General features: G+C 38.3%; 1 long non-coding RNA gene across 1 annotated transcript; it reads right to left on the reverse strand.

The window, feature by feature from the left end:
* Positions 1-819: 819 nt before the first annotated feature.
* Positions 820-1,484, reverse strand: LOC121741064. Its single transcript, XR_006037765.1, has 2 exons — positions 1,186-1,484; positions 820-1,077 (listed from the first exon to the last, which is right to left on the reverse strand). It is a non-coding gene; the product is annotated as an uncharacterized LOC121741064 (long non-coding RNA).
* Between the last annotated feature and the right edge of the window lie 12,944 nt (positions 1,485-14,428).

Consider the following 14,428-nt stretch of genomic DNA (forward strand, 5'->3'; position numbering starts at 1 on the left):
CTCAACTGGCTTATTTCCTAACGCAAGAGGAAGCACTGATTCACGAGTTCGACAAGATGAGAGTGGAGATAGTGAAAGCGCCCGAGACAGTGGGTGCAAGATTGGCGACACTAGTGATTGAGCCAGATTTGAGGACCAAGCTCATAGAAGCCCAGTGACGTGATGGAAAGTTGGAGGAATTACGTGCGAAGGTGAGAGCCGAGAAGCTTGATCATTACCGTGAGGAGGCGGATAATGCTTTGACGTATGATGGACGATTGTGTGTGCCAAGCGATGAGGTGCTAAAAGAGGAGATTTTGAGTGAAGCGCACGACACGCCTTACACCGCACACCCCGGAAGCACGAAGATGTATCGGGATTTGAAACAACGGTTTTGGTGGAATGGAATGAAAGGAGACGTAGCGTCATTTGTGGAACGATGTCTAGCATGCCAACAAGTGAAGGCCTTACACCAACGGCCATATATCTGAAGGAACTAGTTGGGAAGCAGTTTAGAAATGAGGGAATTGACCTAACTCACAATCCCGAGTTGTGAGTTTTACATGGCTTTTGCCGACTACAATGACCTGATGAATGCTAACTGAAGATATGCTCAGTTATGATCTAACTACTATAAAACTGTATGCTCGGTTTTCTCAATGAAATTCTGGTTTGGTAGGTCTGGTGAGGGAACTTACAGAAATATCATGCCAATGAGATCGATTTCACTCCTCCTGCACTTGTGAATAATTTAATTATGCCAATACTTGTATCTTAATTGTCATGTATATGTTTGCATGTCTTTTTTACTTGTACAGGCGGATGGATATGATAGAAGAATTAGAGAGAGAGGATGGCTAATCTTAACATACCTAATGACCTCTGCAGTGAGGAAACCAATAAATATCTGGTGGATGCATGTGCCAAGTTTGAAATGAAATGCCCACCTCCTCAAACAACGACTAGATTATTAGACAAAGTAAGATGCGTTGTTCCCCTGTTGTTATTAAGCATATATTATGGATGCAGCTTGTTGAGGAGACATGTGTAAACCCTGCTTTCATCATGTGTAAACCAGGCCTCACTCAGAGATTTGAGCTGTTCATCAACAAGCATGAAGTATGTTACTCTGACAACTTATTTGTTTGTCTGAGTTTCATCTTTTTTTGGATGAGACTTTGTGTACGGCACTTGAATATGGATTACCTCCAAATGGCGGTTGGGGTTTGGGGCTGTTAACTGATTCACAGAATATAAAGGTCGCATTGGATTGGAGTTTGAAATTTTTGTGTGCGCAGGAAGTTTTGCTTTTCTCTGCAATGAAACCCCAGGATGACCCTTCAAACAAAGAAAGGTACAAAAGCTTAATCTTCTCACTGTGTCTTCTTGGGATTTTACATCTTCTCTATTTGATGCAGCTTGATATAAAATAAATTTTACTATCTATCAATGAAAAATTCCATGATATTTTAGTGCACGCCTAGATTTGAAAATAACCTATGATGTGTTCCACCCTTTTTATGTGATCTACAATTTTTCCTGGTTTAATTATGAAGCAAAGATTTCCTAGTGCATTTCATTTCCCTCCTTTTCACTCCAATATGGACAAAATTATCATGGGGTTTGATGTGAGAATTATATAGAAAAGGTGGTAATCACTAAAATGTGGCGAGCTCCGATTCGTCTGGGACGGGATGGAGACGGAAGGCTGCAACGCCGTCTCTTATCCGTCTCGTCTCTTCGGGACGAGATAAGAGACGGCTAAGGGATCGGTTGCGGCTGACCTAAGGCACAAAGGTAGAGTAGAAAGAAGAGTGGGAAAAAAAGACAAAAACTTAACTAATTAAAAAGTTAAAACTTAATAAACAAGCTCAATACTAAATTACTAAAAAAAATTATATTCTGACGGCAGGTATTAAAATAAAAAATAAAAAATTATAAAATACTTATATAAATATTGGGTATCTTGGGATTAACGGGTATATCCAATACCCGCAAAACCCAAAATATGAATATCCGACCCGCCTGTTTCCCGATTTCGTCGAGTATCACGTCGGGTTGGGAATTATCTGTTACCCACTACCTGTTTCGACACCCCTAAGTAATACTCCCTCCGTCCCATAATAGATGTCACACTTTCCTTTTTAGTTTGTCCCACAAAAGATGTCACATTTCATTTTTTTAGGAAAAAGCTATCTCTGACATTAATATAAATATATTATTTTCTCTTTCCACCTAACACATAAAAAAACGTCTCCTAAAATCATGTGTCATTCCCCAAGTATGTCATCTATTATATGAGTATCATAAATTAAAAAGTTGAGCTCAAGTTTAAAAAGGCAGTTAAAAAAAAAAGTTTAAAAAGACAGTTGGAGATGATGGATTGAACAACCCAAAAACTGCATTAATTTAAGTAGGTGGACTAAAATTTGAAGAAGATATGAGTTATTTTGAAAAAACTGAAATTCAGAGAACTCAGGCTTTCATAAAACACAAAAATCCTCCTTGTTGGGCATAAATCAAGAAGTTTTTAAAATTTCTTTAAATTATTTTAATAGTTATTATTTACTGGAATAAATAGATATAAGTTGTTTACTAATATTAAATGACTTTGATTTTCTTTCCTTCGAGATTGTGGCTTACTTCAAAGGCAGTGCTGGATCTCTATCTTCCATCTCTACAACAGAAGCTTGCTTTTATAGCAATGGTGCATTTTTATAGATAATGCTACAAAGCTTCTCCTCTAAGCCAAATTCTTTGGAAAGATCACTTTTTTTCATTGTGAAGACCACTTTCTCTGCCCAAAATATAGTCAATTCATTTCTCGATATATTTTTCTCACCTTTTCCCACAATTAGCGATCATTTCCCGCCAAAAAAGGATATCATGATAATTTTTGACCAAATTCCACATATATATAAATTATATTTTTATTTAACTTTTTTAAGGGATATCTTTCTTTTAGTTCAATTTAATTAAGTTAAAAAATTAGTTTTGTTAGCATTAGTTATATTATTTTACAAAATTAAAAAGAAATGATATGAAAACTTTTTATTCAAAATAATTATAGAATATTCAGTAAAAAATTAATTTTTTTGTAGATATTTATTTTAAAATTTTAATTTTAATATATTTTCAAATTTTTTTTACTGAATAATTAGTAAAATCTCATTCGTAAATTGAATATAAGTAATTATTCTATATTATCTGTCTAGTAAAAAGTAAAAATTTTGAAACCATGTGGAGCCATCGTCCTGCAACTCAAAGGGGGTTGTTTTTGAAAGGAAACAACATCGATTTTGTATCAATTGCGAACAACATAAGTTTGAGTTTAGGCTTGCATCAATTGCATAGAGTTAGGAGAACCATCAACTCCAAACAATGTCCTTTTCTTCAAATTTAAACATTAAAAAATCTCAAAGATCAAATCTTGATAAAACATTAAATGTTGTCAAACTGATAAGGTGAAAACCTTATCCGAGTGATCGGGGTTTGCCGTAGCTTAGTTATTTCATAGCCCCAAAATAATAACAATTTCACTATTTATAAATTAAGGACCATGTTGGTTCAACTTTTACAATCAAAATAGAATAAATAACAATATAGAACATTGTAAAGCCGATCATAGTCTTGATAGGACTTCGTGGCCGTGGTGGTGCTAGATTCATCCTTATGGGTTCATCTAATGGCGGATCCAGGAATAAAATCCCGTGGGGTCGAAAAAAATAATAAAATATACTAATATATATACTTATAAAGATACATTATAAATGAAATATCTCTATTTTATATGTACTTCTACGATATTATGAAACTGTCAAAATTAGTTGCGAAAATATCTTCTAGTTGCTGTTGTTTTTGTTCGCCATTAGCATTAGAAGAGTTGATGGAAACTCGAGATTTTTAAAAAAATGAACACTCTATCCGTCCCATAATATGAGTCACATTTGATGTAGACATGAGTTTTAAGCAAGGGCGTAGCGCAGTTGGCAACGGAAGGGCAGATCTTGCTGCAATAAGAAATGTAAAGAATAGTGGGTAGGAAAAGTGAGTGGAACACGAGGCCCACTTTTTTATATTGATTTTTTATAATAAAATGTGAGTGAAGTGAGCTAGTGGAATGTGAGACCTATTTACCATTTATGATAAAAGTGAAATGTGACTCTTATTGTAGGACGGACCGAAATGACAAAATATGACTTTTATTGTGGGACGAATGGAGTATCTATTAATCTAAAATAGAAGGTAACTAAAATCAATAATTAAAAGTAAAAGATAGATATTACTCCATCCGTCCCATAAAAATAAATACATTTTCATTTTGGAATGTCACATAAAATTATCTCTTTTTATAGTATTTGGTAACTTCCTTTTCTAGTAGATGAGCCACATTCTCCACTAACAATACTATAATTATTTTTTCTTTCCATTTATCTCTTATTTTAACAATTGTACATTAATTTCCGTTTCATTCCAAATATTCATATTTTTATCGGACTGAGGGAATATCTATTAAAATTAGGTTAAAATTTATCACGATAATAAAATAAATTAATTAATAAAACATGACTACAAGATGTTCAATAAACTATACTCCTATAATATAATGCACCGAATCTTTTTTTGCACAGGCTATGTTCTACGCTTCAAACCCTTAATTTGAATTAAAATTAATTTAGATACCGAGCAGAAAGTATTAACCATTATAATAGAGATCATAAAAGATTTAGCAGTAGAGGAAATAACAATGGAGGTGCAAAAGCTGCGCGCAGCTTGAAGATGAATCATGGGGCAGAGTTCCGAACGCCGTGGGGTCGAGGGCCGTTGGGAGGAGTATTCCGGCAGTTCAGAAGGGATGGCGGTGGGGTCGGCCGACCCCACTCGACCCCACCTCCATCCGCATCATGGGTCGTATCAAAAACTCAGATTGATCGATGGCGTCTCGTAGTGGCAAAGAGGACAAGAGTAACCACGCCGCAGCCAAAGCACGAGGCAAGCGGAGTGAAACAAATGGCTACACGGCATTCTCAACGTTGGGGTACCGTACCACCGATCTCCGCCAAGCAGATGGGGCACCCCCACCACCACAAAACTCCATCATGGCGTTGTGGCGGCCTTTGCCAACGCATAGGAATATATCATCCGGATATTTAAATCGACCATCCATTTCCCATATGAGCTCGATCACGGGTCTGCACATTAACTCCTCCTTGGATATGATTGGTTCTCTGACCGCCTCTTCTATGTCATCGTACGACAAGCTTTCTCGGGTGATGAAATAGACGGTTGTGCAAATGTCCGACGAAAATCTGGGCTTATAAGATGATAGTTCGACTCTTGGCTATGGGAAAAAAATGTTTATTTGGGAAAATCAATCGGCACATAAGAGTATTTGCCGACCTCGAATCTTACACGTTTCTTGTATATCCAAAACATGGTGTGGATTCATGGCTAGATGATAGTGTATCGTGTTTGATTCACGAGATTCAATCACACAACCTAATCATAAATGGATAATCAAGTGATAATCAGTGTTTCCTGTATTTTTCATTCGTTCGTTTTCCATTGTTTTTGGTTGTATCATGTCCGATAAGTTATTCATCTTTCTATGTTACACATCCGACACATATACATTTATTTTTGTTCATATATAATTCACAATTCAAATATACAAAACAATAGATAGTAGCTATATATAACCAATTTGTGGTGTTTAAAATGTTTTCCAAATATTACTTGTGTTTTTCGTAAATATTGGACGATCATCCAACTCACATACTACAAGAATTTTTTTTGAAAACAGTCTATACAAAATAAGTTAATTAATTTGATTAGAGATTACAAAATAAAAATAAAAATCTTTTGCGGAATTGGATTTTCCGGCATGCTTATATATACTAGCCTAAACCTTCACACAAAATAATATATTACTTCACTCAAAAACAAAAAACGCTAGCTATTTGCCTTTCCATCTAACCATGTATTGGATAGGTAGATTATCTTTTTAGTACTCCCTCCGTTTCAAGGAAGATGATCCACTTTTTAAGCAGCACGAGATTTTATGTAAATTAATTATGTGTGTTGAATGTAGAGAATAAAGTAGAGATAAAAGAGTTTCTATTTTTACTAATAGGTCATTTTGGTTGGGACAAACCAAAAAAGAAAGTGGATCATCTTCAATGGATGAAGGTGAAGGGGTTGGTAGCGGAAGCGTGCATGAACTTACCGATCATATGAATTTGATCTATTTAGCAGATTATTTAGACAAATTCTATTCGCGTAATTATCACATGTATCATGCTCATAACTTGAATTAAAAATTGAATTAAAAACATGCTTTAGCACATAAAATCCCTAAAACATGCTTACTACGGAATTAGCCAATTTACCTCATAGATTCAATTAAGAATCGATGATGGCTTGCTCCGTCTCCATGTGAAGATCTTCAATACAAGACCTCGGATCTTCTGACTGGTGTCCCGGACTATACGCTGATATTTGTGTGGGCAAATCTCACCAACGTACTAGGACTCGAATAATGGAAGACATAAACTGCTCACGGAGGAAGCACAAATTTCGAGCTCTCTCTTTCTAGAGGGGGACGAAAATTTTATGTATTCAAAAAAGTGATTTCTGTCTCCTTTATTCTCCTATTTATATTAAGTCACACATTGGGCCCAGTCAGGGATCTAAGGAAGAATTTGGAACAGGCCTCACCCAATTTGCTTTTTACTAATTAAATTGAACCCACAATTTAATATAAGCTTATATTGGAATATTACGAGCAGCCACTACAGAAGTAATATTGCACTGCCTTCCAAATCCGAAATTACAAGTATTCCGGGTTTCCTTTAATTGCATTTGATTTATTTCCCGCGCTTAAGATAGAAACATCCATTAATTAATTAATGTCTGCTATAGACTTAATTAATTAACGTATTTCGAATTCCAAGAGTGGACTTAGCAAGAAACTCCTATTTATTATTCATAGAGTAATTAAACTCCAACTAGCTAGGTTCCGAATAAAACAACCTTGTTTCGAGCTCCTCTTGTGGATGTTATCAAACGACACTCTCCTCGCGCACGTTTCAACATAATAGCAATCATACCACCTCTAGATAATGATCACCACTACCCAATATACCTGGATCGTTGGGTTACGAAAAACCCGCACATTTGGTAAGTCAAAGTAGTGGATACTCAATATCGTATGCTCAATGCTAACGTACATTGATTAAGAAATTAATTATCAAGACCTCGTCTTTCAGTAGATAGCATAAAGACTCGTCTTGCTATTAGATCCATTCAGTGCTATACCACACCAACGTCATCTTATTTCAATAAGGCTTAGAAATAATCGGACTGACATTGCAACCTTTCGCGATAGGTAGTCTAGGCCTATCTAGGTTGTGAAATTCTTATTTTTTTTTGTTTAGAACTGACCGTGTTACCTTAAATTGGACGACGCCCACAACCGGTCTACTAAAACAAAGACTTAGACTTTGTTACGTTTGCTTATACATTTAAATATGCAATAAACAACCATTAAATGTAAAACATAACAACATTATGACAAAAATAATCTGTTGTATTTACTGGAAAATAACCATTAGAGTTTTACAGTATGCAATCGCTCGAAAGGTGATTTCTAGTATACAAAACCCTAACAATCTCCCACTTATACTCAAAACAGTTTTCGAGTATACAAAATGGTAGTGCACACGTCTAAATTTCTCCAACTTATACTGAAAGCGAGTTGAGGTCTTGAATGAGTCGAACTCCCATCCCTTCAACGTGGCACTCGAACGGTTTCACCGCCAAAGCCTTTGTAAAAGGATCAGCCAGGTTGTTCTCTGACGCAATCTTGACCACTTTTATGTCTCCTCTCTGCACTATATCTCTAATGATATGATACTTCCGCTCTATGTGTTTGCTCACTTTGTGAGCTCTTGGTTCTTTCGAGTTTGCCACAGCACCAGAATTGTCACAATAAATGGTGATGCTCTTGGGCAGATTCGAAACCACACCTAAATTCATAAGGAAGTTCTTGAACCATACAGCCTCTTTTGCAGCCTCCGAAGCTGCCACATACTCGGCTTCCATGGTCGATTCCGCGATGCATTTCTGCTTCACACTCTTCCAAATTACGGCTCCACCTCCTAAGGTGAACACATATCCTGAAGTAGATTTTCTCGAGTCCTGATCAGCTTGAAAGTCTGAGTCAGTATATACCAAAGGGCATAGCTCGACTGCATTGTAAACTAGAGCATAGTCCTTAGTCCGTTTAAGGTACTTGAGTATGTTCTTTACGGCAGTCCAATGTCCTTGGCCCGGATTCGACTGATATCTTGCCACCATGCCAACAACAAAGCAAATATCAGGTCTAGTACAAAGCATAGCATACATGAGACTTCCAACTTCCGAAGCATATGGAATCCTTCTCATTTCCTGTATCTCAGACGGCGTTTTAGGGCACATCTCTTGAGATAAATGGATGCCATGTCTAAAAGGTAAGAAACCTTTCTTGGCATCCTGCATGCTAAAACGACTAAGTACTGTTTCGATGTAAGATTCTTGAGATAAGCACAACATCTTCTTCTCTCGATTCCGAAGAACCTTGATCCCGAGGATGTGTCCCGCGTCTCCCATATCCTTCATCTCGAACTGGTTTGATAACCATGTTCGAACTGATGACAACATCTTTTTATTGTTTCCAATTAGAAGAATGTCATCTACATATAAAACTAAGAACACTACATTCCCCTTATCAACTTTCTTATACACGCAGCTTTCACTTGGGCACTTTTCGAATCCAAACTTGCAAATAGTTTGATCGAAACATTGGTTCCACGATCTAGATGCTTGCTTGAGGCCATAAATGGCCTTCTTAAGCTTCCAAACCATGTGTTCTTTGCCCTTTATGGCATATCCTTCGGGTTGTTCCATGTAGATGGTCTCCTCAAGACTGCCGTTTAGAAACGCAGTCTCAACGTCCATCTGCCATACATCCCAATCCATATAAGCTGAAATAGACAACAGTATCCGGATCGATTTGAGCATGGCCACTGGGGAGAAGGTCTCATCATAATCGATGCCTTCCTTTTTGGTATACCCCTTGGCCACTAGTCTTGCTTTGAAGACTTTAACTCGTCCATCGGGTCCACGTTTACGTTTATATATCCACTTACTCCTAATGGCAGTACAGCCTTCGGGTAGGACGGACAAATCGTAGACGTCTTTGTCTATCATAGATTGTAGTTCTGAATCCATTGCTTTCACCCATTCGCAATGATCGACATCTGCCAGTGCTTCCGCAAAGTTCCAGGGATCTAATACATTGCTGTCCGAGGAGTGATCCATAGATTCCCCCAAACCAATGTATCTGTCGGGCTCATGTGAGACCCTCCCACTGCGGCGCGACACTACAATATTTTGAGTAGAAGTTGAAGTTTCGGGAATTGTTTGTACACTTGGTACTTGTTCTTGGTTAATGGAACTTGTGACAGAAGTTAGCTCATCAAGAGCCACTTCACTGCTGGGTTTATGATTCATTACATAGTCTTCCTCTAAGAATGTCGCGTGAGTGCTCACAATGACTTTCTTATCTCAGAGACTAAAGAATTCATAACCTTTCGTCCCTTTGGGGTATCCTATAAACAAACATACCTCCGTCCTAGATCCTAGCTTAGTTGGATCCTTTTCCAATACATGAGCCGGGCAACCCCAAACCTTGAGATGTGGTAGATTGGGCTTACGCCCAGTCCACAACTCATATGGAGTTTTAGGTACGGATTTTGATGGTAAATTGTCTAAAATATGACTTGCAGAAAGAAAGGCATGTCCCCAAAACGAAATAGGCAGACGTGCATAACTCATCATCGATCGAACCATATTTAACAAGGTCATGTTCCTTCTTTCAGCCACGCCGTTCTGCTGGGGCGTGCCCGGCGCAGTCAGTTGGGATTCAATACCCGACTCCGATAAGTAGTCCAAAAATTCGGCACTGAGGTATTCGCCTCCACGATCAGATCGTAGGCTTTTGATATTCTTTCCATGATACTTCTGCACAAGAGTCTTAAAGTCTTTAAACTTGTCAAAAGACTCTGACTTGTGACGCATCAAATAGACATATCCAATTTTCGAGAAGTCATCAATAAATGTGATGAAGTATCGAAAACCACCTCTTGCCTCCGTTGACATTGGTCCACATACATCGGAATGAACGAGCTCAAGTACTTCCTTGGCCTTATTGCCCTTAGCCTTAAAAGGCCTCTTGGTCATCTTGCCTTCTAAGCATGACTCGCACTTATGAAAAAGGTTCCTCCTCTAGACCTTTAATAAGATCTTGTTGAACAAGAGAATGGATCCTCCTTTCATTTGCATGACCAAGTCTAAGGTGCCATAAGTACGTTTCGTTCATTGAACTTGAAGGTTCCTTTCGTTTCTTTGAAATTTTCGATGTTGTATTGAGTTCTGATTTGCGATTATTAAACTGTGTAGATGTGATTGCTATCTCACGATCATGTAGCCGTCTTGTCACCTGCATTAAGTCAGGATCAAAACAAATATGATCAGTGGCTCATGTGTCAATAACCCAAGTGCAAATTGATGTCGAAGTCAAACAAGACTCAACAACTAGATCCTGGTGCATACCTGTAGCCTTGCCCCGTTTAGGACAGTCTGGCTTCCAATGCCCCTTCTCTCAACACTTGAAACACTTCCCCGTGGGCTTCTTGTTAGCCCTCTTCTTCTTCTTTCCCTTAGCTATCTTGGCCGGTCCTAAGTTCGGTGCTTGCCTTTTTCCTTTGCTAGGCTTTATGCCAGAGGAACGAGGCGCCGAAATCATCATGGCCGCCTTAGCGTGGACCATAAGGTCCTCTGCCGACTGAAGTTCAGTCAACAGCTCTGCCAAGGTGTAATTCCTTTTGTTCATCTCGAAGTTGAGCTTGAACTATTGGAAGCTAGGGGGAAGACTTTGAAGGATGATAGTCACCCGGGACTCGGGATCGATCGTCCCTCCCAAGACCTCAATTTAGTTGAGGTGGCCCATCATCTCGAGGACGTGGTCCCTCACAGACGAGCCTTCCTTCATTGTCTTCGATATGATACTCCGAAAGGCTTGAGACTTAGCCGTTCGATTCTGAGTACCAAAAAGATTTTTGAGATTCTGCATAATCTCGGCGGCTGTTTCCATGGCTGAATGTTGATGCTTGAGTACCGAAGACATAGAAGCCAACATGTAGCACTTAGCCATCTCATTCGCCTTATGCCACCGTCTGTGTGCATCTCTGACTCCTGCCGCAGCGTTAGCCGGTGGCACTGGAGGTCGCGGGGTGGTGAGCACAAAGATGTACTCATCTGCTGTGAAAACGATGTCCAAATTTTGTTTCCATTCTATGTAATTTTGTCACTCGAGTTTATTTTCTTTGAGAATTGCAGAAAGAGGATTGAACGATATATTAACGATTTGATTTGCACTGCAAAACAGAGTATTTTACTATTGTCATAAACTTATGTAAGAAGTTTAGATTAACCATAAAACTTTTCAAAATCTTACAACTGTAAAATTAAAATTTTTTACCCTCCAGAGGAAGTCAATACGCATTAAAATCTTACAATTTTAATGGTCACAGCACCGACGAATAGTCCAGAGACCACAGAGTGGCATGGCCGCCAAATGTTGCCTAAGCAAGACCATCTCTTTAGCATTACAGAGTCTCGTTTCTACAACACACTCCCATAACAATACTTATGTGCTGCTAACAAGATCAAGCTATCTCATAAATTCTGTGTGAACTTCTGAATCTCGTAGTTTCTTAGGATTATTGTCCCCACAGAGCAGGTGGCGATAATATTGGAAACCACATTCTAGTTCATACTATTTATATTTGAGAAGTCCGCCCTCATGAACTTGCTATTTTCTTAGGATTATTGTCCCCACAGAGCAAGTGGCGATAATATTAGAAAAAGGCTTCATAAATTGCAGACCAATTGATGGAGACTATATACAAACGTTGAGTTCGTAATTATAGCTTAGATATTTTGGGTTATGGTTTTACTTTAATTATCCTTAGCCTTGAGGCAGTTTAAGGCTTAATTAAATTCTGTTGGTATTTAATCTACTGGATAATTAAATCTTTAGATTAATGTTGTTATCTTCCTTTAGGAAATTGTTGATCTAGAATTTAATTCTTATTCATGTCTACTATAAGATTTGTCTAAAATAAATAAATTATTTAATTCTTAATAAGACATGAAAAATTAAATTCAAACATGTTCAAGATTAGAAAGAGATATTTCATTATTTAATGTATTCATACATATCTATCCTTTTTAGGATCTTAGATATATAAATATTAGGAAACTATTAAATTATTCTTATCCATATCATCTAGGAATCAAAATAATATTATTTATTTCCATAGATATAGAAAATAATAAAAATATTCCTTAAATCTAAATAAATATTAGGAAACTATTAAATTATTCTCATCTATATCATCTAGGAATAAAATAATATTATTTATTTCCATAGATATAGATAATAATAAAAATATTCCTAAAATCTAGACAAATCTTCCAAAAAGATTTTATTTCCATTAAATAATAATATTTTAATGATATCTTTTAATAAAATAATTAAATAATCATTAAAATAATCCTTCATCGTTATCTCATCGTACGAGGTTCGAACGAACGATGAACGACGAAGATCCGACGAATTCGTCGTCGGATCACGACGCATGAAGCGTCTCGGCCAGCAGTGCATGAGTGCGCACATGCTCTCGGCCGCCTGGCTAGACCACCGGCTCGTCGGTGTCTCGGCAGCTCTCAGCCAGTGAGACGCGCACAGGCGCCTCAGCTCTCGGCCAGCCGCTAAGTCCGTCTCGGTGTCGTGGCTCGTCGGGTGCCGCGACTCTCGGCCAGCAGCACGCACGACTGCGGCGCTGCTCTCGGCCAGTTGCTATCGCCCGTCTCGTCCCTCCCGAGCCTGGATTCTCCTCTCGTCTCGGCACACGTCGCGCCTTATGGCGCACACGTCTCGGCCACGACTGGAGCTTCGTCTCGGGAAGCCTTCCGCCTAGGGTTAGCCTGGTGTCTCGCGGTGTCTTGGTGGTTCTCGGACGAACCACCACTCCGCGCCAGTCACCGCCGCGTCGACCTCGACCCGGGTTCTGTCTGGTGCGTGTGGTCTCGGCTGGCGGCGCGCACGAGCCCCCACTCGTTTGCGCGTCACCCCGTGATTACAGCTCCCGGCTCCCACTGTCTCGACATCCCTACCTCGATTGCACGTGGTGCGTTCGAGCAATTCAAGTTCTTTGATTCGATAGTTCTTGAGTTCATCATGCATAAAATTAAACAAAAACACCAAGAACATGCTTCGCAATCAAATAACACATGCATACATGAATTTCGCGAAATTTAAATCCAAATAATCAGAGCCAAAGACTGGCTCTGATACCAATTGAAGGGGTTGACAGTGGAAGCGTGCATGAATTTACCGATCATATGAATTTGATCTATTTAGCAGATTATTTAGACAAATTCTATTCGCGTAATTATCATATGTATCATGCTCATAACTTGAATTAAAAACATGCTTTAGCATATAAAATCCCTAAAACATGCTTACTACGGAATTAGCCAATTTACCTCGTAGATTCAATTAAGAATCGATGATGGTTTGCTCCGTCTCCACGTGAAGATCTTCAATACAAGACCTCAGATCTTCTGACTGGTGTCCCAGACTATACGCTGATATTTGTGTGGGAAAATCTCACCAACGTACTAGGACTCGAATAATGGAAGACAGATCCTGCTCACGGAGGAAGCACAAATTTCGAGCTCTCTCTTTCCAGAGGGGGACGAAAATTTTATGTATTCAAAAAAGTGATTCATGTCTCCTTTATTCTCCTATTTATATTAAGTCACACATTGGGCCCAGTCAGGGATCTAAGGAAGAATTTGGAACAGGCCTCACCCAATTAGCTTTTTACTAATTAAAATGAACCCACAATTTAATATAAGCTTATATTGGAATATTACAAGCAGTCACTACAGAAGTAATATTGCACTGCCTTCCAAATCCGAAATTACATGTATTCCGGGTTTGCTTTAATTGCATTTGATTTATTTCCCGTGCTTAAGATAGAAACATTAATTAATTAATTAATTAATGTCTGCTATAGACTTAATAAATTAACGTATTTCGAATTCTATGAGTGGACTTAGCAAGAAACTCTTATTTATTATTCATAGAGTAATTAAACTCCAACTAGTTAGGTTCCGAATAAAAAAACCTTATTTCGAGCTCCTATTGTGGATGTTATCAAACGAGACTCTCCTCGAGCACGTTTCAACATAATAGCAATCCTAGCACCTCTAAATAATGATCACCACTACCCAATATACCTGGATCGTTGGGTTACGAAAAACCCGCACCTTTGGT

This window comes from Salvia splendens, chromosome 7, assembly GCF_004379255.2.
Source record: "Salvia splendens isolate huo1 chromosome 7, SspV2, whole genome shotgun sequence".
Lineage (NCBI taxonomy): Eukaryota > Viridiplantae > Streptophyta > Magnoliopsida > Lamiales > Lamiaceae > Salvia > Salvia splendens.